Source organism: Sebastes fasciatus, chromosome 11 (genome assembly GCF_043250625.1).
Source record: "Sebastes fasciatus isolate fSebFas1 chromosome 11, fSebFas1.pri, whole genome shotgun sequence".
NCBI classification, from domain to species: domain Eukaryota; kingdom Metazoa; phylum Chordata; class Actinopteri; order Perciformes; family Sebastidae; genus Sebastes; species Sebastes fasciatus.
This window is the reverse complement of record NC_133805.1, coordinates 30,702,754-30,724,462: the sequence shown is the minus strand read 5'-3', so window position 1 is coordinate 30,724,462 and position 21,709 is coordinate 30,702,754. Positions and strand designations below refer to the sequence as shown.

General features: G+C 47.8%; 37 non-coding genes across 37 annotated transcripts; all 37 read left to right on the top strand.

The window, feature by feature from the left end:
• Positions 1-182: 182 nt before the first annotated feature.
• trnaa-ugc (transfer RNA alanine (anticodon UGC)) lies at positions 183-254 on the top strand. Its single transcript has one exon. It is a non-coding gene; the product is annotated as a tRNA-Ala (tRNA).
• A 301-nt stretch (positions 255-555) lies between these two features.
• Positions 556-627, top strand: trnad-guc (transfer RNA aspartic acid (anticodon GUC)). Its single transcript has one exon. It is a non-coding gene; the product is annotated as a tRNA-Asp (tRNA).
• Positions 628-1,119: 492 nt separating this feature from the next.
• On the top strand, positions 1,120-1,201 carry trnas-aga (transfer RNA serine (anticodon AGA)). The gene has a single exon. It is a non-coding gene; the product is annotated as a tRNA-Ser (tRNA).
• A 294-nt stretch (positions 1,202-1,495) lies between these two features.
• Positions 1,496-1,567, top strand: trnag-ucc (transfer RNA glycine (anticodon UCC)). Its single transcript has one exon. It is a non-coding gene; the product is annotated as a tRNA-Gly (tRNA).
• Positions 1,568-2,469: 902 nt separating this feature from the next.
• On the top strand, positions 2,470-2,541 carry trnaa-ugc (transfer RNA alanine (anticodon UGC)). The gene has a single exon. It is a non-coding gene; the product is annotated as a tRNA-Ala (tRNA).
• Positions 2,542-2,842: 301 nt separating this feature from the next.
• trnad-guc (transfer RNA aspartic acid (anticodon GUC)) lies at positions 2,843-2,914 on the top strand. Its single transcript has one exon. It is a non-coding gene; the product is annotated as a tRNA-Asp (tRNA).
• Positions 2,915-3,424: 510 nt separating this feature from the next.
• On the top strand, positions 3,425-3,506 carry trnas-aga (transfer RNA serine (anticodon AGA)). The gene has a single exon. It is a non-coding gene; the product is annotated as a tRNA-Ser (tRNA).
• A 294-nt stretch (positions 3,507-3,800) lies between these two features.
• Positions 3,801-3,872, top strand: trnag-ucc (transfer RNA glycine (anticodon UCC)). The gene has a single exon. It is a non-coding gene; the product is annotated as a tRNA-Gly (tRNA).
• A 902-nt stretch (positions 3,873-4,774) lies between these two features.
• trnaa-ugc (transfer RNA alanine (anticodon UGC)) lies at positions 4,775-4,846 on the top strand. Its single transcript has one exon. It is a non-coding gene; the product is annotated as a tRNA-Ala (tRNA).
• Positions 4,847-5,147: 301 nt separating this feature from the next.
• trnad-guc (transfer RNA aspartic acid (anticodon GUC)) lies at positions 5,148-5,219 on the top strand. The gene has a single exon. It is a non-coding gene; the product is annotated as a tRNA-Asp (tRNA).
• Positions 5,220-5,729: 510 nt separating this feature from the next.
• trnas-aga (transfer RNA serine (anticodon AGA)) lies at positions 5,730-5,811 on the top strand. Its single transcript has one exon. It is a non-coding gene; the product is annotated as a tRNA-Ser (tRNA).
• Positions 5,812-6,105: 294 nt separating this feature from the next.
• trnag-ucc (transfer RNA glycine (anticodon UCC)) lies at positions 6,106-6,177 on the top strand. The gene has a single exon. It is a non-coding gene; the product is annotated as a tRNA-Gly (tRNA).
• A 902-nt stretch (positions 6,178-7,079) lies between these two features.
• Positions 7,080-7,151, top strand: trnaa-ugc (transfer RNA alanine (anticodon UGC)). The gene has a single exon. It is a non-coding gene; the product is annotated as a tRNA-Ala (tRNA).
• A 301-nt stretch (positions 7,152-7,452) lies between these two features.
• trnad-guc (transfer RNA aspartic acid (anticodon GUC)) lies at positions 7,453-7,524 on the top strand. The gene has a single exon. It is a non-coding gene; the product is annotated as a tRNA-Asp (tRNA).
• Positions 7,525-8,016: 492 nt separating this feature from the next.
• trnas-aga (transfer RNA serine (anticodon AGA)) lies at positions 8,017-8,098 on the top strand. The gene has a single exon. It is a non-coding gene; the product is annotated as a tRNA-Ser (tRNA).
• A 294-nt stretch (positions 8,099-8,392) lies between these two features.
• On the top strand, positions 8,393-8,464 carry trnag-ucc (transfer RNA glycine (anticodon UCC)). The gene has a single exon. It is a non-coding gene; the product is annotated as a tRNA-Gly (tRNA).
• Positions 8,465-9,366: 902 nt separating this feature from the next.
• On the top strand, positions 9,367-9,438 carry trnaa-ugc (transfer RNA alanine (anticodon UGC)). The gene has a single exon. It is a non-coding gene; the product is annotated as a tRNA-Ala (tRNA).
• A 301-nt stretch (positions 9,439-9,739) lies between these two features.
• Positions 9,740-9,811, top strand: trnad-guc (transfer RNA aspartic acid (anticodon GUC)). The gene has a single exon. It is a non-coding gene; the product is annotated as a tRNA-Asp (tRNA).
• An 886-nt stretch (positions 9,812-10,697) lies between these two features.
• On the top strand, positions 10,698-10,769 carry trnag-ucc (transfer RNA glycine (anticodon UCC)). The gene has a single exon. It is a non-coding gene; the product is annotated as a tRNA-Gly (tRNA).
• Positions 10,770-11,671: 902 nt separating this feature from the next.
• On the top strand, positions 11,672-11,743 carry trnaa-ugc (transfer RNA alanine (anticodon UGC)). The gene has a single exon. It is a non-coding gene; the product is annotated as a tRNA-Ala (tRNA).
• Positions 11,744-12,044: 301 nt separating this feature from the next.
• Positions 12,045-12,116, top strand: trnad-guc (transfer RNA aspartic acid (anticodon GUC)). The gene has a single exon. It is a non-coding gene; the product is annotated as a tRNA-Asp (tRNA).
• Positions 12,117-12,626: 510 nt separating this feature from the next.
• On the top strand, positions 12,627-12,708 carry trnas-aga (transfer RNA serine (anticodon AGA)). The gene has a single exon. It is a non-coding gene; the product is annotated as a tRNA-Ser (tRNA).
• A 294-nt stretch (positions 12,709-13,002) lies between these two features.
• trnag-ucc (transfer RNA glycine (anticodon UCC)) lies at positions 13,003-13,074 on the top strand. The gene has a single exon. It is a non-coding gene; the product is annotated as a tRNA-Gly (tRNA).
• A 902-nt stretch (positions 13,075-13,976) lies between these two features.
• On the top strand, positions 13,977-14,048 carry trnaa-ugc (transfer RNA alanine (anticodon UGC)). The gene has a single exon. It is a non-coding gene; the product is annotated as a tRNA-Ala (tRNA).
• A 301-nt stretch (positions 14,049-14,349) lies between these two features.
• trnad-guc (transfer RNA aspartic acid (anticodon GUC)) lies at positions 14,350-14,421 on the top strand. The gene has a single exon. It is a non-coding gene; the product is annotated as a tRNA-Asp (tRNA).
• Positions 14,422-14,913: 492 nt separating this feature from the next.
• On the top strand, positions 14,914-14,995 carry trnas-aga (transfer RNA serine (anticodon AGA)). The gene has a single exon. It is a non-coding gene; the product is annotated as a tRNA-Ser (tRNA).
• A 294-nt stretch (positions 14,996-15,289) lies between these two features.
• Positions 15,290-15,361, top strand: trnag-ucc (transfer RNA glycine (anticodon UCC)). Its single transcript has one exon. It is a non-coding gene; the product is annotated as a tRNA-Gly (tRNA).
• A 902-nt stretch (positions 15,362-16,263) lies between these two features.
• On the top strand, positions 16,264-16,335 carry trnaa-ugc (transfer RNA alanine (anticodon UGC)). The gene has a single exon. It is a non-coding gene; the product is annotated as a tRNA-Ala (tRNA).
• Positions 16,336-16,684: 349 nt separating this feature from the next.
• On the top strand, positions 16,685-16,756 carry trnad-guc (transfer RNA aspartic acid (anticodon GUC)). Its single transcript has one exon. It is a non-coding gene; the product is annotated as a tRNA-Asp (tRNA).
• A 492-nt stretch (positions 16,757-17,248) lies between these two features.
• trnas-aga (transfer RNA serine (anticodon AGA)) lies at positions 17,249-17,330 on the top strand. Its single transcript has one exon. It is a non-coding gene; the product is annotated as a tRNA-Ser (tRNA).
• A 294-nt stretch (positions 17,331-17,624) lies between these two features.
• trnag-ucc (transfer RNA glycine (anticodon UCC)) lies at positions 17,625-17,696 on the top strand. The gene has a single exon. It is a non-coding gene; the product is annotated as a tRNA-Gly (tRNA).
• A 902-nt stretch (positions 17,697-18,598) lies between these two features.
• trnaa-ugc (transfer RNA alanine (anticodon UGC)) lies at positions 18,599-18,670 on the top strand. The gene has a single exon. It is a non-coding gene; the product is annotated as a tRNA-Ala (tRNA).
• A 301-nt stretch (positions 18,671-18,971) lies between these two features.
• On the top strand, positions 18,972-19,043 carry trnad-guc (transfer RNA aspartic acid (anticodon GUC)). The gene has a single exon. It is a non-coding gene; the product is annotated as a tRNA-Asp (tRNA).
• A 492-nt stretch (positions 19,044-19,535) lies between these two features.
• trnas-aga (transfer RNA serine (anticodon AGA)) lies at positions 19,536-19,617 on the top strand. The gene has a single exon. It is a non-coding gene; the product is annotated as a tRNA-Ser (tRNA).
• Positions 19,618-19,911: 294 nt separating this feature from the next.
• On the top strand, positions 19,912-19,983 carry trnag-ucc (transfer RNA glycine (anticodon UCC)). Its single transcript has one exon. It is a non-coding gene; the product is annotated as a tRNA-Gly (tRNA).
• Positions 19,984-20,885: 902 nt separating this feature from the next.
• Positions 20,886-20,957, top strand: trnaa-ugc (transfer RNA alanine (anticodon UGC)). The gene has a single exon. It is a non-coding gene; the product is annotated as a tRNA-Ala (tRNA).
• A 301-nt stretch (positions 20,958-21,258) lies between these two features.
• trnad-guc (transfer RNA aspartic acid (anticodon GUC)) lies at positions 21,259-21,330 on the top strand. Its single transcript has one exon. It is a non-coding gene; the product is annotated as a tRNA-Asp (tRNA).
• Positions 21,331-21,709: the final 379 nt, after the last annotated feature.

The following is a 21,709-nucleotide window of genomic DNA, read 5'->3' as shown; positions in this document are numbered from 1 at the left end:
CTTTTCCACTGCGATTGCTGGTATAGTCGTGCAAGCACTCTACCCGGTTTGATTTAAGGCCATCGCAGTTGCATTTCGCAGGTTTTAAAGCAACGTACCAGATTAACCGTAAGTGTTTTAGTCAGATTTCTTCTTTTATTCAGGTGTCTGGAATAAATTGTCAAACATTCCCAAAAACCACGGGGGATGTAGCTCAGTGGTAGAGCGCATGCTTTGCATGTATGAGGCCCCGGGTTCAATCCCTGGCATCTCCAATAGCTATTATGACCACAATAAAAGGGAGACTCTTGGGGAGTAGGGCATGTCAGTATGTAGATAGCTATGTTCACACTACAAGACTTTCAAAGTCATCCCATATCTATACTGCCAAACTTGCTGTTTTGACATGCAGTAAGTTCCTACTGTGACCCCAGATTTCCCCTCAACCCGTGTCTTGCGCTCTCATTGGCTGTAGCTTCTGGCAGGAGTCCCCGACGGGTCTAGATATTTAGCATGCTAGATATCTGGAATGTGTCTGCGAGGCATCGGCAGTCCTCTCAGCAGTCCTCTCGGCAGTCCTCGTTAGTATAGTGGACAGTATCTCCGCTTGTCACGCGGAAGACCGGGGTTCGATTCCCCGACGGGGAGGCTAGCGTCTTCTACCAGCTGCTTATTATTCACCAAGAAAGACAAAAGTTGTTACTTCACAGCAGAATGGAGAATTCACAATTAGTCCATGAAATGTGATATTCATACCATATGTTGATTTCCGGGAGGCTACGGAGAAGGACTTTCCTTTGGCATCGTGGAAGTTCTGGCAAACTGTTAGACGACTCAGAAAAGGAGAGCAGGGTTTGGCTCAGGCTTCGTTCAGCAGGGGAGGAGAACTGCTGACCCTGACTGAGGATATCGTCGAGCGGCGGAAAGGGGAGCGGAAAAACAGGTCCCCAGCTACAAGGAGAACTGAAAAGATCAAGCACTGATAGCGCAAAGCAAAGAATGCACCGACTATCACAAAGGCAAGAAAAGCAAGTGGACGTTTAACTGAACAAGTACGTTACATTGATATGCCCTGTTCTTCTCAGCAATTGGGAAAGTTCAGGACATTTTTGCAAATTGGTATTAACCGTTGTTTTACAGGTTGTCGTGGCCGAGTGGTTAAGGCGATGGACTAGAAATCCATTGGGGTCTCCCCGCGCAGGTTCGAATCCTGCCGACAACGAAAGACACTTTTCGGCAGCGGGAGCCCACCAATGATACTTGGTTACTTGGAAACTAGGTGCAACTTAGAAAAAAACATCAGTAACAAAGTGATTCTGTGACAGTAATTGTTGATTGAGTAGACTAGATTGTGTGTGGGCCTTAAGATTGGCCTTCAATCAAATCCAATTTTGATACAATATCAAAAATAAGTAAGTAGAGGTGACACTACCATGCATTTTTTAAATGCAGGGCTCGCTTCAGTCTCGATGCCCAGAAAAATTGGCGAATTTGGCGGGAAGACCTTCTTTGCGAAGCGATGGTGGTATAGTGGTGAGCATAGCTGCCTTCCAAGCAGTTGACCTGGGTTCGATTCCCAGCCATCGCAGTCCTTCTCTTCTTCCACTGACAGTATACTGTTGTTTGGTATTGTTGTTAGAAAGTAAGCAGTAAAGCTGGGGACACACCAAGCCGACATCAAAAATCCAGCGGCAACGAAAGCCGCCTGTTGCGTCGCCTCGCGTCACCTTTGTTTTGGCCGACGAGTTGCACTTGAACACACCGCAAAGACTACAGCCGACGGCCAGTTAGGACGTACGTTCTGTGCCTGCCTGAGATGAAATAACTCTTCCTACCAGCAGGTCGCGGTAGTGTGTGCTTGTCATTCAAAAAGGGAAACCGGAAGACCGAGGACGGCGGATATACAAGCCTTTATTATGATACGGACATAAAATAAAGCAGTTGCCGACCACATAGCTTTACTCCGGATGGCCATGTCGTTGTGAAAATATCCGTGTATTGGAATGATCAGGTGAGATCAAGAAGAAAAATGGGAAGAGCCCTCTGTGTTTTTCCTCTGGACTTTCCTCGTTGGCTTGCTTTCCCTCACGTCCTTTTCTCTTCTAGTGCACTGATTTGTTTAAGCTGAACCAAAGGCTGAACTGCCAATGAGAGTGATTTCTCTCACCGACGGGCGGCACCACCGATTCAACTAGACTAGAGTCGACTAGAGTGTGCGGGACACACCGGAAAAAACAGTCCGACGGACGCTCATCGCCGGCCGGCCGACGGCTCGGTGTGCCAGGGCCTTAAGGCAGCATATGTCCTACTTTTCCACTGCGATTGCTGGTATAGTCGTGCAAGCACTCTACCCGGTTTGATTTAAGGCCATCGCAGTTGCATTTCGCAGGTTTTAAAGCAACGTACCAGATTAACCGTAAGTGTTTTAGTCAGATTTCTTCTTTTATTCAGGTGTCTGGAATAAATTGTCAAACATTCCCAAAAACCACGGGGGATGTAGCTCAGTGGTAGAGCGCATGCTTTGCATGTATGAGGCCCCGGGTTCAATCCCTGGCATCTCCAATAGCTATTATGACCACAATAAAAGGGAGACTCTTGGGGAGTAGGGCATGTCAGTATGTAGATAGCTATGTTCACACTACAAGACTTTCAAAGTCATCCCATATCTATACTGCCAAACTTGCTGTTTTGACATGCAGTAAGTTCCTACTGTGACCCCAGATTTCCCCTCAACCCGTGTCTTGCGCTCTCATTGGCTGTAGCTTCTGGCAGGAGTCCCCGACGGGTCTAGATATTTAGCATGCTAGATATCTGGAATGTGTCTGCGAGGCATCGGCAGTCCTCTCGGCAGTCCTCTCGGCAGTCCTCGTTAGTATAGTGGACAGTATCTCCGCTTGTCACGCGGAAGACCGGGGTTCGATTCCCCGACGGGGAGGCTAGCGTCTTCTACCAGCTGCTTATTATTCACCAAGAAAGACAAAAGTTGTTACTTCACAGCAGAATGGAGAATTCACAATTAGTCCATGAAATGTGATATTCATACCATATGTTGATTTCCGGGAGGCTACGGAGAAGGACTTTCCTTTGGCATCGTGGAAGTTCTGGCAAACTGTTAGACGACTCAGAAAAGGAGAGCAGGGTTTGGCTCAGGCTTCGTTCAGCAGGGGAGGAGAACTGCTGACCCTGACTGAGGATATTGTCGAGCGGCGGAAAGGGGAGCGGAAAATCAGGGCCAAATTTGTGCAGTGCGAACCAGCTACAAGGAGAACTGAAAAGATCAAGCACTGATAGCGCAAAGCAAAGAATGCACCGACTATCACAAAGGCAAGAAAAGCAAGTGGACGTTTAACTGAACAAGTACGTTACATTGATATGCCCTGTTCTTCTCAGCAATTGGGAAAGTTCAGGACATTTTTGCAAATTGGTATTAACCGTTGTTTTACAGGTTGTCGTGGCCGAGTGGTTAAGGCGATGGACTAGAAATCCATTGGGGTCTCCCCGCGCAGGTTCGAATCCTGCCGACAACGAAAGACACTTTTCGGCAGCGGGAGCCCACCAATGATACTTGGTTACTTGGAAACTAGGTGCAACTTAGAAAAAAACATCAGTAACAAAGTGATTCTGTGACAGTAATTGTTGATTGAGTAGACTAGATTGTGTGTGGGCCTTAAGATTGGCCTTCAATCAAATCCAATTTTGATACAATATCAAAAATAAGTAAGTAGAGGTGACACTACCATGCATTTTTTAAATGCAGGGCTCGCTTCAGTCTCGATGCCCAGAAAAATTGGCGAATTTGGCGGGAAGACCTTCTTTGCGAAGCGATGGTGGTATAGTGGTGAGCATAGCTGCCTTCCAAGCAGTTGACCTGGGTTCGATTCCCAGCCATCGCAGTCCTTCTCTTCTTCCACTGACAGTATACTGTTGTTTGGTATTGTTGTTAGAAAGTAAGCAGTAAAGCTGGGGACACACCAAGCCGACATCAAAAATCCAGCGGCAACGAAAGCCGCCTGTTGCGTCGCCTCGCGTCACCTTTGTTTTGGCCGACGAGTTGCACTTGAACACACCGCAAAGACTACAGCCGACGGCCAGTTAGGACGTACGTTCTGTGCCTGCCTGAGATGAAATAACTCTTCCTACCAGCAGGTCGCGGTAGTGTGTGCTTGTCATTCAAAAAGGGAAACCGGAAGACCGAGGACGGCGGATATACAAGCCTTTATTATGATACGGACATAAAATAAAGCAGTTGCCGACCACATAGCTTTACTCCGGATGGCCATGTCGTTGTGAAAATATCCGTGTATTGGAATGATCAGGTGAGATCAAGAAGAAAAATGGGAAGAGCCCTCTGTGTTTTTCCTCTGGACTTTCCTCGTTGGCTTGCTTTCCCTCACGTCCTTTTCTCTTCTAGTGCACTGATTTGTTTAAGCTGAACCAAAGGCTGAACTGCCAATGAGAGTGATTTCTCTCACCGACGGGCGGCACCACCGATTCAACTAGACTAGAGTCGACTAGAGTGTGCGGGACACACCGGAAAAAACAGTCCGACGGACGCTCATCGCCGGCCGGCCGACGGCTCGGTGTGCCAGGGCCTTAAGGCAGCATATGTCCTACTTTTCCACTGCGATTGCTGGTATAGTCGTGCAAGCACTCTACCCGGTTTGATTTAAGGCCATCGCAGTTGCATTTCGCAGGTTTTAAAGCAACGTACCAGATTAACCGTAAGTGTTTTAGTCAGATTTCTTCTTTTATTCAGGTGTCTGGAATAAATTGTCAAACATTCCCAAAAACCACGGGGGATGTAGCTCAGTGGTAGAGCGCATGCTTTGCATGTATGAGGCCCCGGGTTCAATCCCTGGCATCTCCAATAGCTATTATGACCACAATAAAAGGGAGACTCTTGGGGAGTAGGGCATGTCAGTATGTAGATAGCTATGTTCACACTACAAGACTTTCAAAGTCATCCCATATCTATACTGCCAAACTTGCTGTTTTGACATGCAGTAAGTTCCTACTGTGACCCCAGATTTCCCCTCAACCCGTGTCTTGCGCTCTCATTGGCTGTAGCTTCTGGCAGGAGTCCCCGACGGGTCTAGATATTTAGCATGCTAGATATCTGGAATGTGTCTGCGAGGCATCGGCAGTCCTCTCGGCAGTCCTCTCGGCAGTCCTCGTTAGTATAGTGGACAGTATCTCCGCTTGTCACGCGGAAGACCGGGGTTCGATTCCCCGACGGGGAGGCTAGCGTCTTCTACCAGCTGCTTATTATTCACCAAGAAAGACAAAAGTTGTTACTTCACAGCAGAATGGAGAATTCACAATTAGTCCATGAAATGTGATATTCATACCATATGTTGATTTCCGGGAGGCTACGGAGAAGGACTTTCCTTTGGCATCGTGGAAGTTCTGGCAAACTGTTAGACGACTCAGAAAAGGAGAGCAGGGTTTGGCTCAGGCTTCGTTCAGCAGGGGAGGAGAACTGCTGACCCTGACTGAGGATATTGTCGAGCGGCGGAAAGGGGAGCGGAAAATCAGGGCCAAATTTGTGCAGTGCGAACCAGCTACAAGGAGAACTGAAAAGATCAAGCACTGATAGCGCAAAGCAAAGAATGCACCGACTATCACAAAGGCAAGAAAAGCAAGTGGACGTTTAACTGAACAAGTACGTTACATTGATATGCCCTGTTCTTCTCAGCAATTGGGAAAGTTCAGGACATTTTTGCAAATTGGTATTAACCGTTGTTTTACAGGTTGTCGTGGCCGAGTGGTTAAGGCGATGGACTAGAAATCCATTGGGGTCTCCCCGCGCAGGTTCGAATCCTGCCGACAACGAAAGACACTTTTCGGCAGCGGGAGCCCACCAATGATACTTGGTTACTTGGAAACTAGGTGCAACTTAGAAAAAAACATCAGTAACAAAGTGATTCTGTGACAGTAATTGTTGATTGAGTAGACTAGATTGTGTGTGGGCCTTAAGATTGGCCTTCAATCAAATCCAATTTTGATACAATATCAAAAATAAGTAAGTAGAGGTGACACTACCATGCATTTTTTAAATGCAGGGCTCGCTTCAGTCTCGATGCCCAGAAAAATTGGCGAATTTGGCGGGAAGACCTTCTTTGCGAAGCGATGGTGGTATAGTGGTGAGCATAGCTGCCTTCCAAGCAGTTGACCTGGGTTCGATTCCCAGCCATCGCAGTCCTTCTCTTCTTCCACTGACAGTATACTGTTGTTTGGTATTGTTGTTAGAAAGTAAGCAGTAAAGCTGGGGACACACCAAGCCGACATCAAAAATCCAGCGGCAACGAAAGCCGCCTGTTGCGTCGCCTCGCGTCACCTTTGTTTTGGCCGACGAGTTGCACTTGAACACACCGCAAAGACTACAGCCGACGGCCAGTTAGGACGTACGTTCTGTGCCTGCCTGAGATGAAATAACTCTTCCTACCAGCAGGTCGCGGTAGTGTGTGCTTGTCATTCAAAAAGGGAAACCGGAAGACCGAGGACGGCGGATATACAAGCCTTTATTATGATACGGACATAAAATAAAGCAGTTGCCGACCACATAGCTTTACTCCGGATGGCCATGTCGTTGTGAAAATATCCGTGTATTGGAATGATCAGGTGAGATCAAGAAGAAAAATGGGAAGAGCCCTCTGTGTTTTTCCTCTGGACTTTCCTCGTTGGCTTGCTTTCCCTCACGTCCTTTTCTCTTCTAGTGCACTGATTTGTTTAAGCTGAACCAAAGGCTGAACTGCCAATGAGAGTGATTTCTCTCACCGACGGGCGGCACCACCGATTCAACTAGACTAGAGTCGACTAGAGTGTGCGGGACACACCGGAAAAAACAGTCCGACGGACGCTCATCGCCGGCCGGCCGACGGCTCGGTGTGCCAGGGCCTTAAGGCAGCATATGTCCTACTTTTCCACTGCGATTGCTGGTATAGTCGTGCAAGCACTCTACCCGGTTTGATTTAAGGCCATCGCAGTTGCATTTCGCAGGTTTTAAAGCAACGTACCAGATTAACCGTAAGTGTTTTAGTCAGATTTCTTCTTTTATTCAGGTGTCTGGAATAAATTGTCAAACATTCCCAAAAACCACGGGGGATGTAGCTCAGTGGTAGAGCGCATGCTTTGCATGTATGAGGCCCCGGGTTCAATCCCTGGCATCTCCAATAGCTATTATGACCACAATAAAAGGGAGACTCTTGGGGAGTAGGGCATGTCAGTATGTAGATAGCTATGTTCACACTACAAGACTTTCAAAGTCATCCCATATCTATACTGCCAAACTTGCTGTTTTGACATGCAGTAAGTTCCTACTGTGACCCCAGATTTCCCCTCAACCCGTGTCTTGCGCTCTCATTGGCTGTAGCTTCTGGCAGGAGTCCCCGACGGGTCTAGATATTTAGCATGCTAGATATCTGGAATGTGTCTGCGAGGCATCGGCAGTCCTCTCGGCAGTCCTCTCGGCAGTCCTCGTTAGTATAGTGGACAGTATCTCCGCTTGTCACGCGGAAGACCGGGGTTCGATTCCCCGACGGGGAGGCTAGCGTCTTCTACCAGCTGCTTATTATTCACCAAGAAAGACAAAAGTTGTTACTTCACAGCAGAATGGAGAATTCACAATTAGTCCATGAAATGTGATATTCATACCATATGTTGATTTCCGGGAGGCTACGGAGAAGGACTTTCCTTTGGCATCGTGGAAGTTCTGGCAAACTGTTAGACGACTCAGAAAAGGAGAGCAGGGTTTGGCTCAGGCTTCGTTCAGCAGGGGAGGAGAACTGCTGACCCTGACTGAGGATATCGTCGAGCGGCGGAAAGGGGAGCGGAAAAACAGGTCCCCAGCTACAAGGAGAACTGAAAAGATCAAGCACTGATAGCGCAAAGCAAAGAATGCACCGACTATCACAAAGGCAAGAAAAGCAAGTGGACGTTTAACTGAACAAGTACGTTACATTGATATGCCCTGTTCTTCTCAGCAATTGGGAAAGTTCAGGACATTTTTGCAAATTGGTATTAACCGTTGTTTTACAGGTTGTCGTGGCCGAGTGGTTAAGGCGATGGACTAGAAATCCATTGGGGTCTCCCCGCGCAGGTTCGAATCCTGCCGACAACGAAAGACACTTTTCGGCAGCGGGAGCCCACCAATGATACTTGGTTACTTGGAAACTAGGTGCAACTTAGAAAAAAACATCAGTAACAAAGTGATTCTGTGACAGTAATTGTTGATTGAGTAGACTAGATTGTGTGTGGGCCTTAAGATTGGCCTTCAATCAAATCCAATTTTGATACAATATCAAAAATAAGTAAGTAGAGGTGACACTACCATGCATTTTTTAAATGCAGGGCTCGCTTCAGTCTCGATGCCCAGAAAAATTGGCGAATTTGGCGGGAAGACCTTCTTTGCGAAGCGATGGTGGTATAGTGGTGAGCATAGCTGCCTTCCAAGCAGTTGACCTGGGTTCGATTCCCAGCCATCGCAGTCCTTCTCTTCTTCCACTGACAGTATACTGTTGTTTGGTATTGTTGTTAGAAAGTAAGCAGTAAAGCTGGGGACACACCAAGCCGACATCAAAAATCCAGCGGCAACGAAAGCCGCCTGTTGCGTCGCCTCGCGTCACCTTTGTTTTGGCCGACGAGTTGCACTTGAACACACCGCAAAGACTACAGCCGACGGCCAGTTAGGACGTACGTTCTGTGCCTGCCTGAGATGAAATAACTCTTCCTACCAGCAGGTCGCGGTAGTGTGTGCTTGTCATTCAAAAAGGGAAACCGGAAGACCGAGGACGGCGGATATACAAGCCTTTATTATGATACGGACATAAAATAAAGCAGTTGCCGACCACATAGCTTTACTCCGGATGGCCATGTCGTTGTGAAAATATCCGTGTATTGGAATGATCAGGTGAGATCAAGAAGAAAAATGGGAAGAGCCCTCTGTGTTTTTCCTCTGGACTTTCCTCGTTGGCTTGCTTTCCCTCACGTCCTTTTCTCTTCTAGTGCACTGATTTGTTTAAGCTGAACCAAAGGCTGAACTGCCAATGAGAGTGATTTCTCTCACCGACGGGCGGCACCACCGATTCAACTAGACTAGAGTCGACTAGAGTGTGCGGGACACACCGGAAAAAACAGTCCGACGGACGCTCATCGCCGGCCGGCCGACGGCTCGGTGTGCCAGGGCCTTAAGGCAGCATATGTCCTACTTTTCCACTGCGATTGCTGGTATAGTCGTGCAAGCACTCTACCCGGTTTGATTTAAGGCCATCGCAGTTGCATTTCGCAGGTTTTAAAGCAACGTACCAGATTAACCGTAAGTGTTTTAGTCAGATTTCTTCTTTTATTCAGGTGTCTGGAATAAATTGTCAAACATTCCCAAAAACCACGGGGGATGTAGCTCAGTGGTAGAGCGCATGCTTTGCATGTATGAGGCCCCGGGTTCAATCCCTGGCATCTCCAATAGCTATTATGACCACAATAAAAGGGAGACTCTTGGGGAGTAGGGCATGTCAGTATGTAGATAGCTATGTTCACACTACAAGACTTTCAAAGTCATCCCATATCTATACTGCCAAACTTGCTGTTTTGACATGCAGTAAGTTCCTACTGTGACCCCAGATTTCCCCTCAACCCGTGTCTTGCGCTCTCATTGGCTGTAGCTTCTGGCAGGAGTCCCCGACGGGTCTAGATATTTAGCATGCTAGATATCTGGAATGTGTCTGCGAGGCATCGGCAGTCCTCTCGGCAGTCCTCTCGGCAGTCCTCGTTAGTATAGTGGACAGTATCTCCGCTTGTCACGCGGAAGACCGGGGTTCGATTCCCCGACGGGGAGGCTAGCGTCTTCTACCAGCTGCTTATTATTCACCAAGAAAGACAAAAGTTGTTACTTCACAGCAGAATGGAGAATTCACAATTAGTCCATGAAATGTGATATTCATACCATATGTTGATTTCCGGGAGGCTACGGAGAAGGACTTTCCTTTGGCATCGTGGAAGTTCTGGCAAACTGTTAGACGACTCAGAAAAGGAGAGCAGGGTTTGGCTCAGGCTTCGTTCAGCAGGGGAGGAGAACTGCTGACCCTGACTGAGGATATTGTCGAGCGGCGGAAAGGGGAGCGGAAAATCAGGGCCAAATTTGTGCAGTGCGAACCAGCTACAAGGAGAACTGAAAAGATCAAGCACTGATAGCGCAAAGCAAAGAATGCACCGACTATCACAAAGGCAAGAAAAGCAAGTGGACGTTTAACTGAACAAGTACGTTACATTGATATGCCCTGTTCTTCTCAGCAATTGGGAAAGTTCAGGACATTTTTGCAAATTGGTATTAACCGTTGTTTTACAGGTTGTCGTGGCCGAGTGGTTAAGGCGATGGACTAGAAATCCATTGGGGTCTCCCCGCGCAGGTACGAATCCTGCCGACAACGAAAGACACTTTTCGGCAGCGGGAGCCCACCAATGATACTTGGTTACTTGGAAACTAGGTGCAACTTAGAAAAAAACATCAGTAACAAAGTGATTCTGTGACAGTAATTGTTGATTGAGTAGACTAGATTGTGTGTGGGCCTTAAGATTGGCCTTCAATCAAATCCAATTTTGATACAATATCAAAAATAAGTAAGTAGAGGTGACACTACCATGCATTTTTTAAATGCAGGGCTCGCTTCAGTCTCGATGCCCAGAAAAATTGGCGAATTTGGCGGGAAGACCTTCTTTGCGAAGCGATGGTGGTATAGTGGTGAGCATAGCTGCCTTCCAAGCAGTTGACCTGGGTTCGATTCCCAGCCATCGCAGTCCTTCTCTTCTTCCACTGACAGTATACTGTTGTTTGGTATTGTTGTTAGAAAGTAAGCAGTAAAGCTGGGGACACACCAAGCCGACATCAAAAATCCAGCGGCAACGAAAGCCGCCTGTTGCGTCGCCTCGCGTCACCTTTGTTTTGGCCGACGAGTTGCACTTGAACACACCGCAAAGACTACAGCCGACGGCCAGTTAGCACGTACGTTCTGTGCCTGCCTGAGATGAAATAACTCTTCCTACCAGCAGGTCGCGGTAGTGTGTGCTTGTCATTCAAAAAGGGAAACCGGAAGACCGAGGACGGCGGATATACAAGCCTTTATTATGATACGGACATAAAATAAAGCAGTTGCCGACCACATAGCTTTACTCCGGATGGCCATGTCGTTGTGAAAATATCCGTGTATTGGAATGATCAGGTGAGATCAAGAAGAAAAATGGGAAGAGCCCTCTGTGTTTTTCCTCTGGACTTTCCTCGTTGGCTTGCTTTCCCTCACGTCCTTTTCTCTTCTAGTGCACTGATTTGTTTAAGCTGAACCAAAGGCTGAACTGCCAATGAGAGTGATTTCTCTCACCGACGGGCGGCACCACCGATTCAACTAGACTAGAGTCGACTAGAGTGTGCGGGACACACCGGAAAAAACAGTCCGACGGACGCTCATCGCCGGCCGGCCGACGGCTCGGTGTGCCAGGGCCTTAAGGCAGCATATGTCCTACTTTTCCACTGCGATTGCTGGTATAGTCGTGCAAGCACTCTACCCGGTTTGATTTAAGGCCATCGCAGTTGCATTTCGCAGGTTTTAAAGCAACGTACCAGATTAACCGTAAGTGTTTTAGTCAGATTTCTTCTTTTATTCAGGTGTCTGGAATAAATTGTCAAACATTCCCAAAAACCACGGGGGATGTAGCTCAGTGGTAGAGCGCATGCTTTGCATGTATGAGGCCCCGGGTTCAATCCCTGGCATCTCCAATAGCTATTATGACCACAATAAAAGGGAGACTCTTGGGGAGTAGGGCATGTCAGTATGTAGATAGCTATGTTCACACTACAAGACTTTCAAAGTCATCCCATATCTATACTGCCAAACTTGCTGTTTTGACATGCAGTAAGTTCCTACTGTGACCCCAGATTTCCCCTCAACCCGTGTCTTGCGCTCTCATTGGCTGTAGCTTCTGGCAGGAGTCCCCGACGGGTCTAGATATTTAGCATGCTAGATATCTGGAATGTGTCTGCGAGGCATCGGCAGTCCTCTCGGCAGTCCTCTCGGCAGTCCTCGTTAGTATAGTGGACAGTATCTCCGCTTGTCACGCGGAAGACCGGGGTTCGATTCCCCGACGGGGAGGCTAGCGTCTTCTACCAGCTGCTTATTATTCACCAAGAAAGACAAAAGTTGTTACTTCACAGCAGAATGGAGAATTCACAATTAGTCCATGAAATGTGATATTCATACCATATGTTGATTTCCGGGAGGCTACGGAGAAGGACTTTCCTTTGGCATCGTGGAAGTTCTGGCAAACTGTTAGACGACTCAGAAAAGGAGAGCAGGGTTTGGCTCAGGCTTCGTTCAGCAGGGGAGGAGAACTGCTGACCCTGACTGAGGATATTGTCGAGCGGCGGAAAGGGGAGCGGAAAATCAGGGCCAAATTTGTGCAGTGCGAACCAGCTACAAGGAGAACTGAAAAGATCAAGCACTGATAGCGCAAAGCAAAGAATGCACCGACTATCACAAAGGCAAGAAAAGCAAGTGGACGTTTAACTGAACAAGTACGTTACATTGATATGCCCTGTTCTTCTCAGCAATTGGGAAAGTTCAGGACATTTTTGCAAATTGGTATTAACCGTTGTTTTACAGGTTGTCGTGGCCGAGTGGTTAAGGCGATGGACTAGAAATCCATTGGGGTCTCCCCGCGCAGGTTCGAATCCTGCCGACAACGAAAGACACTTTTCGGCAGCGGGAGCCCACCAATGATACTTGGTTACTTGGAAACTAGGTGCAACTTAGAAAAAAACATCAGTAACAAAGTGATTCTGTGACAGTAATTGTTGATTGAGTAGACTAGATTGTGTGTGGGCCTTAAGATTGGCCTTCAATCAAATCCAATTTTGATACAATATCAAAAATAAGTAAGTAGAGGTGACACTACCATGCATTTTTTAAATGCAGGGCTCGCTTCAGTCTCGATGCCCAGAAAAATTGGCGAATTTGGCGGGAAGACCTTCTTTGCGAAGCGATGGTGGTATAGTGGTGAGCATAGCTGCCTTCCAAGCAGTTGACCTGGGTTCGATTCCCAGCCATCGCAGTCCTTCTCTTCTTCCACTGACAGTATACTGTTGTTTGGTATTGTTGTTAGAAAGTAAGCAGTAAAGCTGGGGACACACCAAGCCGACATCAAAAATCCAGCGGCAACGAAAGCCGCCTGTTGCGTCGCCTCGCGTCACCTTTGTTTTGGCCGACGAGTTGCACTTGAACACACCGCAAAGACTACAGCCGACGGCCAGTTAGCACGTACGTTCTGTGCCTGCCTGAGATGAAATAACTCTTCCTACCAGCAGGTCGCGGTAGTGTGTGCTTGTCATTCAAAAAGGGAAACCGGAAGACCGAGGACGGCGGATATACAAGCCTTTATTATGATACGGACATAAAATAAAGCAGTTGCCGACCACATAGCTTTACTCCGGATGGCCATGTCGTTGTGAAAATATCCGTGTATTGGAATGATCAGGTGAGATCAAGAAGAAAAATGGGAAGAGCCCTCTGTGTTTTTCCTCTGGACTTTCCTCGTTGGCTTGCTTTCCCTCACGTCCTTTTCTCTTCTAGTGCACTGATTTGTTTAAGCTGAACCAAAGGCTGAACTGCCAATGAGAGTGATTTCTCTCACCGACGGGCGGCACCACCGATTCAACTAGACTAGAGTCGACTAGAGTGTGCGGGACACACCGGAAAAAACAGTCCGACGGACGCTCATCGCCGGCCGGCCGACGGCTCGGTGTGCCAGGGCCTTAAGGCAGCATATGTCCTACTTTTCCACTGCGATTGCTGGTATAGTCGTGCAAGCACTCTACCCGGTTTGATTTAAGGCCATCGCAGTTGCATTTCGCAGGTTTTAAAGCAACGTACCAGATTAACCGTAAGTGTTTTAGTCAGATTTCTTCTTTTATTCAGGTGTCTGGAATAAATTGTCAAACATTCCCAAAAACCACGGGGGATGTAGCTCAGTGGTAGAGCGCATGCTTTGCATGTATGAGGCCCCGGGTTCAATCCCTGGCATCTCCAATAGCTATTATGACCACAATAAAAGGGAGACTCTTGGGGAGTAGGGCATGTCAGTATGTAGATAGCTATGTTCACACTACAAGACTTTCAAAGTCATCCCATATCTATACTGCCAAACTTGCTGTTTTGACATGCAGTAAGTTCCTACTGTGACCCCAGATTTCCCCTCAACCCGTGTCTTGCGCTCTCATTGGCTGTAGCTTCTGGCAGGAGTCCCCGACGGGTCTAGATATTTAGCATGCTAGATATCTGGAATGTGTCTGCGAGGCATCGGCAGTCCTCTCGGCAGTCCTCTCGGCAGTCCTCGTTAGTATAGTGGACAGTATCTCCGCTTGTCACGCGGAAGACCGGGGTTCGATTCCCCGACGGGGAGGCTAGCGTCTTCTACCAGCTGCTTATTATTCACCAAGAAAGACAAAAGTTGTTACTTCACAGCAGAATGGAGAATTCACAATTAGTCCATGAAATGTGATATTCATACCATATGTTGATTTCCGGGAGGCTACGGAGAAGGACTTTCCTTTGGCATCGTGGAAGTTCTGGCAAACTGTTAGACGACTCAGAAAAGGAGAGCAGGGTTTGGCTCAGGCTTCGTTCAGCAGGGGAGGAGAACTGCTGACCCTGACTGAGGATATCGTCGAGCGGCGGAAAGGGGAGCGGAAAAACAGGTCCCCAGCTACAAGGAGAACTGAAAAGATCAAGCACTGATAGCGCAAAGCAAAGAATGCACCGACTATCACAAAGGCAAGAAAAGCAAGTGGACGTTTAACTGAACAAGTACGTTACATTGATATGCCCTGTTCTTCTCAGCAATTGGGAAAGTTCAGGACATTTTTGCAAATTGGTATTAACCGTTGTTTTACAGGTTGTCGTGGCCGAGTGGTTAAGGCGATGGACTAGAAATCCATTGGGGTCTCCCCGCGCAGGTTCGAATCCTGCCGACAACGAAAGACACTTTTCGGCAGCGGGAGCCCACCAATGATACTTGGTTACTTGGAAACTAGGTGCAACTTAGAAAAAAACATCAGTAACAAAGTGATTCTGTGACAGTAATTGTTGATTGAGTAGACTAGATTGTGTGTGGGCCTTAAGATTGGCCTTCAATCAAATCCAATTTTGATACAATATCAAAAATAAGTAAGTAGAGGTGACAGTCCCATGCATTTTTTAAATGCAGGGCTCGCTTCAGTCTCGATGCCCAGAAAAATTGGCGAATTTGGCGGGAAGACCTTCTTCGCGAAGCGATGGTGGTATAGTGGTGAGCATAGCTGCCTTCCAAGCAGTTGACCTGGGTTCGATTCCCAGCCATCGCAGTCCTTCTCTTCTTCCACTGACAGTATACTGTTGTTTGGTATTGTTGTTAGAAAGTAAGCAGTAAAGCTGGGGACACACCAAGCCGACATCAAAAATCCAGCGGCAACGAAAGCCGCCTGTTGCGTCGCCTCGCGTCACCTTTGTTTTGGCCGACGAGTTGCACTTGAACACACCGCAAAGACTACAGCCGACGGCCAGTTAGCACGTACGTTCTGTGCCTGCCTGAGATGAAATAACTCTTCCTACCAGCAGGTCGCGGTAGTGTGTGCTTGTCATTCAAAAAGGGAAACCGGAAGACCGAGGACGGCGGATATACAAGCCTTTATTATGATACGGACATAAAATAAAGCAGTTGCCGACCACATAGCTTTACTCCGGATGGCCATATCGTTGTGAAAATATCCGTGTATTGGAATGATCAGGTGAGATCAAGAAGAAAAATGGGAAGAGCCCTCTGTGTTTTTCCTCTGGACTTTCCTCGTTGGCTTGCTTTCCCTCACGTCCTTTTCTCTTCTAGTGCACTGATTTGTTTAAGCTGAACCAAAGGCTGAACTGCCAATGAGAGTGATTTCTCTCACCGACGGGCGGCACCACCGATTCAACTAGACTAGAGTCGACTAGAGTGTGCGGGACACACCGGAAAAAACAGTCCGACGGACGCTCATCGCCGGCCGGCCGACGGCTCGGTGTGCCAGGGCCTTAAGGCAGCATATGTCCTACTTTTCCACTGCGATTGCTGGTATAGTCGTGCAAGCACTCTACCCGGTTTGATTTAAGGCCATCGCAGTTGCATTTCGCAGGTTTTAAAGCAACGTACCAGATTAACCGTAAGTGTTTTAGTCAGATTTCTTCTTTTATTCAGGTGTCTGGAATAAATTGTCAAACATTCCCAAAAACCACGGGGGATGTAGCTCAGTGGTAGAGCGCATGCTTTGCATGTATGAGGCCCCGGGTTCAATCCCTGGCATCTCCAATAGCTATTATGACCACAATAAAAGGGAGACTCTTGGGGAGTAGGGCATGTCAGTATGTAGATAGCTATGTTCACACTATAAGACTTTCAAAGTCATCCCATATCTATACTGCCAAACTTGCTGTTTTGACATGCAGTAAGTTCCTACTGTGACCCCAGATTTCCCCTCAACCCGTGTCTTGCGCTCTCATTGGCTGTAGCTTCTGGCAGGAGTCCCCGACGGGTCTAGATATTTAGCATGCTAGATATCTGGAATGTGTCTGCGAGGCATCGGCAAGCCTCTCGGCAGTCCTCTCCGCAGTCCTCTCGGCAGTCCTCTCCGCAGTCCTCTCGGCAGTCCTCTCGGCAGTCCTCGTTAGTATAGTGGACAGTATCTCCGCTTGTCACGCGGAAGACCGGGGTTCGATTCCCCGACGGGGAGGCTAGCGTCTTCTACCAGCTGCTTATTATTCACCAAGAAAGACAAAAGTTGTTACTTCACAGCAGAATGGAGAATTCACAATTAGTCCATGAAATGTGATATTCATACCATATGTTGATTTCCGGGAGGCTACGGAGAAGGACTTTCCTTTGGCATCGTGGAAGTTCTGGCAAACTGTTAGACGACTCAGAAAAGGAGAGCAGGGTTTGGCTCAGGCTTCGTTCAGCAGGGGAGGAGAACTGCTGACCCTGACTGAGGATATCGTCGAGCGGCGGAAAGGGGAGCGGAAAAACAGGTCCCCAGCTACAAGGAGAACTGAAAAGATCAAGCACTGATAGCGCAAAGCAAAGAATGCACCGACTATCACAAAGGCAAGAAAAGCAAGTGGACGTTTAACTGAACAAGTACGTTACATTGATATGCCCTGTTCTTCTCAGCAATTGGGAAAGTTCAGGACATTTTTGCAAATTGGTATTAACCGTTGTTTTACAGGTTGTCGTGGCCGAGTGGTTAAGGCGATGGACTAGAAATCCATTGGGGTCTCCCCGCGCAGGTTCGAATCCTGCCGACAACGAAAGACACTTTTCGGCAGCGGGAGCCCACCAATGATACTTGGTTACTTGGAAACTAGGTGCAACTTAGAAAAAAACATCAGTAACAAAGTGATTCTGTGACAGTAATTGTTGATTGAGTAGACTAGATTGTGTGTGGGCCTTAAGATTGGCCTTCAATCAAATCCAATTTTGATACAATATCAAAAATAAGTAAGTAGAGGTGACACTACCATGCATTTTTTAAATGCAGGGCTCGCTTCAGTCTCGATGCCCAGAAAAATTGGCGAATTTGGCGGGAAGACCTTCTTCGCGAAGCGATGGTGGTATAGTGGTGAGCATAGCTGCCTTCCAAGCAGTTGACCTGGGTTCGATTCCCAGCCATCGCAGTCCTTCTCTTCTTCCACTGACAGTATACTGTTGTTTGGTATTGTTGTTAGAAAGTAAGCAGTAAAGCTGGGGACACACCAAGCCGACATCAAAAATCCAGCGGCAACGAAAGCCGCCTGTTGCGTCGCCTCGCGTCACCTTTGTTTTGGCCGACGAGTTGCACTTGAACACACCGCAAAGACTACAGCCGACGGCCAGTTAGCACGTACGTTCTGTGCCTGCCTGAGATGAAATAACTCTTCCTACCAGCAGGTCGCGGTAGTGTGTGCTTGTCATTCAAAAAGGGAAACCGGAAGACCGAGGACGGCGGATATACAAGCCTTTATTATGATACGGACATAAAATAAAGCAGTTGCCGACCACATAGCTTTACTCCGGATGGCCATGTCGTTGTGAAAATATCCGTGTATTGGAATGATCAGGTGAGATCAAGAAGAAAAATGGGAAGAGCCCTCTGTGTTTTTCCTCTGGACTTTCCTCGTTGGCTTGCTTTCCCTCACGTCCTTTTCTCTTCTAGTGCACTGATTTGTTTAAGCTGAACCAAAGGCTGAACTGCCAATGAGAGTGATTTCTCTCACCGACGGGCGGCACCACCGATTCAACTAGACTAGAGTCGACTAGAGTGTGCGGGACACACCGGAAAAAACAGTCCGACGGACGCTCATCGCCGGCCGGCCGACGGCTCGGTGTGCCAGGGCCTTAAGGCAGCATATGTCCTACTTTTCCACTGCGATTGCTGGTATAGTCGTGCAAGCACTCTACCCGGTTTGATTTAAGGCCATCGCAGTTGCATTTCGCAGGTTTTAAAGCAACGTACCAGATTAACCGTAAGTGTTTTAGTCAGATTTCTTCTTTTATTCAGGTGTCTGGAATAAATTGTCAAACATTCCCAAAAACCACGGGGGATGTAGCTCAGTGGTAGAGCGCATGCTTTGCATGTATGAGGCCCCGGGTTCAATCCCTGGCATCTCCAATAGCTATTATGACCACAATAAAAGGGAGACTCTTGGGGAGTAGGGCATGTCAGTATGTAGATAGCTATGTTCACACTACAAGACTTTCAAAGTCATCCCATATCTATACTGCCAAACTTGCTGTTTTGACATGCAGTAAGTTCCTACTGTGACCCCAGATTTCCCCTCAACCCGTGTCTTGCGCTCTCATTGGCTGTAGCTTCTGGCAGGAGTCCCCGACGGGTCTAGATATTTAGCATGCTAGATATCTGGAATGTGTCTGCGAGGCATCGGCAGTCCTCTCGGCAGTCCTCTCGGCAGTCCTCGTTAGTATAGTGGACAGTATCTCCGCTTGTCACGCGGAAGACCGGGGTTCGATTCCCCGACGGGGAGGCTAGCGTCTTCTACCAGCTGCTTATTATTCACCAAGAAAGACAAAAGTTGTTACTTCACAGCAGAATGGAGAATTCACAATTAGTCCATGAAATGTGATATTCATACCATATGTTGATTTCCGGGAGGCTACGGAGAAGGACTTTCCTTTGGCATCGTGGAAGTTCTGGCAAACTGTTAGACGACTCAGAAAAGGAGAGCAGGGTTTGGCTCAGGCTTCGTTCAGCAGGGGAGGAGAACTGCTGACCCTGACTGAGGATATCGTCGAGCGGCGGAAAGGGGAGCGGAAAAACAGGTCCCCAGCTACAAGGAGAACTGAAAAGATCAAGCACTGATAGCGCAAAGCAAAGAATGCACCGACTATCACAAAGGCAAGAAAAGCAAGTGGACGTTTAACTGAACAAGTACGTTACATTGATATGCCCTGTTCTTCTCAGCAATTGGGAAAGTTCAGGACATTTTTGCAAATTGGTATTAACCGTTGTTTTACAGGTTGTCGTGGCCGAGTGGTTAAGGCGATGGACTAGAAATCCATTGGGGTCTCCCCGCGCAGGTTCGAATCCTGCCGACAACGAAAGACACTTTTCGGCAGCGGGAGCCCACCAATGATACTTGGTTACTTGGAAACTAGGTGCAACTTAGAAAAAAACATCAGTAACAAAGTGATTCTGTGACAGTAATTGTTGATTGAGTAGACTAGATTGTGTGTGGGCCTTAAGATTGGCCTTCAATCAAATCCAATTTTGATACAATATCAAAAATAAGTAAGTAGAGGTGACACTACCATGCATTTTTTAAATGCAGGGCTCGCTTCAGTCTCGATGCCCAGAAAAATTGGCGAATTTGGCGGGAAGACCTTCTTCGCGAAGCGATGGTGGTATAGTGGTGAGCATAGCTGCCTTCCAAGCAGTTGACCTGGGTTCGATTCCCAGCCATCGCAGTCCTTCTCTTCTTCCACTGACAGTATACTGTTGTTTGGTATTGTTGTTAGAAAGTAAGCAGTAAAGCTGGGGACACACCAAGCCGACATCAAAAATCCAGCGGCAACGAAAGCCGCCTGTTGCGTCGCCTCGCGTCACCTTTGTTTTGGCCGACGAGTTGCACTTGAACACACCGCAAAGACTACAGCCGACGGCCAGTTAGCACGTACGTTCTGTGCCTGCCTGAGATGAAATAACTCTTCCTACCAGCAGGTCGCGGTAGTGTGTGCTTGTCATTCAAAAAGGGAAACCGGAAGACCGAGGACGGCGGATATACAAGCCTTTATTATGATACGGACATAAAATAAAGCAGTTGCCGACCACATAGCTTTACTCCGGATGGCCATGTCGTTGTGAAAATATCCGTGTATTGGAATGATCAGGTGAGATCAAGAAGAAAAATGGGAAGAGCCCTCTGTGTTTTTCCTCTGGACTTTCCTCGTTGGCTTGCTTTCCCTCACGTCCTTTTCTCTTCTAGTGCACTGATTTGTTTAAGCTGAACCAAAGGCTGAACTGCCAATGAGAGTGATTTCTCTCACCGACGGGCGGCACCACCGATTCAACTAGACTAGAGTCGACTAGAGTGTGCGGGACACACCGGAAAAAACAGTCCGACGGACGCTCATCGCCGGCCGGCCGACGGCTCGGTGTGCCAGGGCCTTAAGGCAGCATATGTCCTACTTTTCCACTGCGATTGCTGGTATAGTCGTGCAAGCACTCTACCCGGTTTGATTTAAGGCCATCGCAGTTGCATTTCGCAGGTTTTAAAGCAACGTACCAGATTAACCGTAAGTGTTTTAGTCAGATTTCTTCTTTTATTCAGGTGTCTGGAATAAATTGTCAAACATTCCCAAAAACCACGGGGGATGTAGCTCAGTGGTAGAGCGCATGCTTTGCATGTATGAGGCCCCGGGTTCAATCCCTGGCATCTCCAATAGCTATTATGACCACAATAAAAGGGAGACTCTTGGGGAGTAGGGCATGTCAGTATGTAGATAGCTATGTTCACACTACAAGACTTTCAAAGTCATCCCATATCTATACTGCCAAACTTGCTGTTTTGACATGCAGTAAGTTCCTACTGTGACCCCAGATTTCCCCTCAACCCGTGTCTTGCGCTCTCATTGGCTGTAGCTTCTGGCAGGAGTCCCCGACGGGTCTAGATATTTAGCATGCTAGATATCTGGAATGTGTCTGCGAGGCATCGGCAGTCCTCTCGGCAGTCCTCTCGGCAGTCCTCGTTAGTATAGTGGACAGTATCTCCGCTTGTCACGCGGAAGACCGGGGTTCGATTCCCCGACGGGGAGGCTAGCGTCTTCTACCAGCTGCTTATTATTCACCAAGAAAGACAAAAGTTGTTACTTCACAGCAGAATGGAGAATTCACAATTAGTCCATGAAATGTGATATTCATACCATATGTTGATTTCCGGGAGGCTACGGAGAAGGACTTTCCTTTGGCATCGTGGAAGTTCTGGCAAACTGTTAGACGACTCAGAAAAGGAGAGCAGGGTTTGGCTCAGGCTTCGTTCAGCAGGGGAGGAGAACTGCTGACCCTGACTGAGGATATCGTCGAGCGGCGGAAAGGGGAGCGGAAAAACAGGTCCCCAGCTACAAGGAGAACTGAAAAGATCAAGCACTGATAGCGCAAAGCAAAGAATGCACCGACTATCACAAAGGCAAGAAA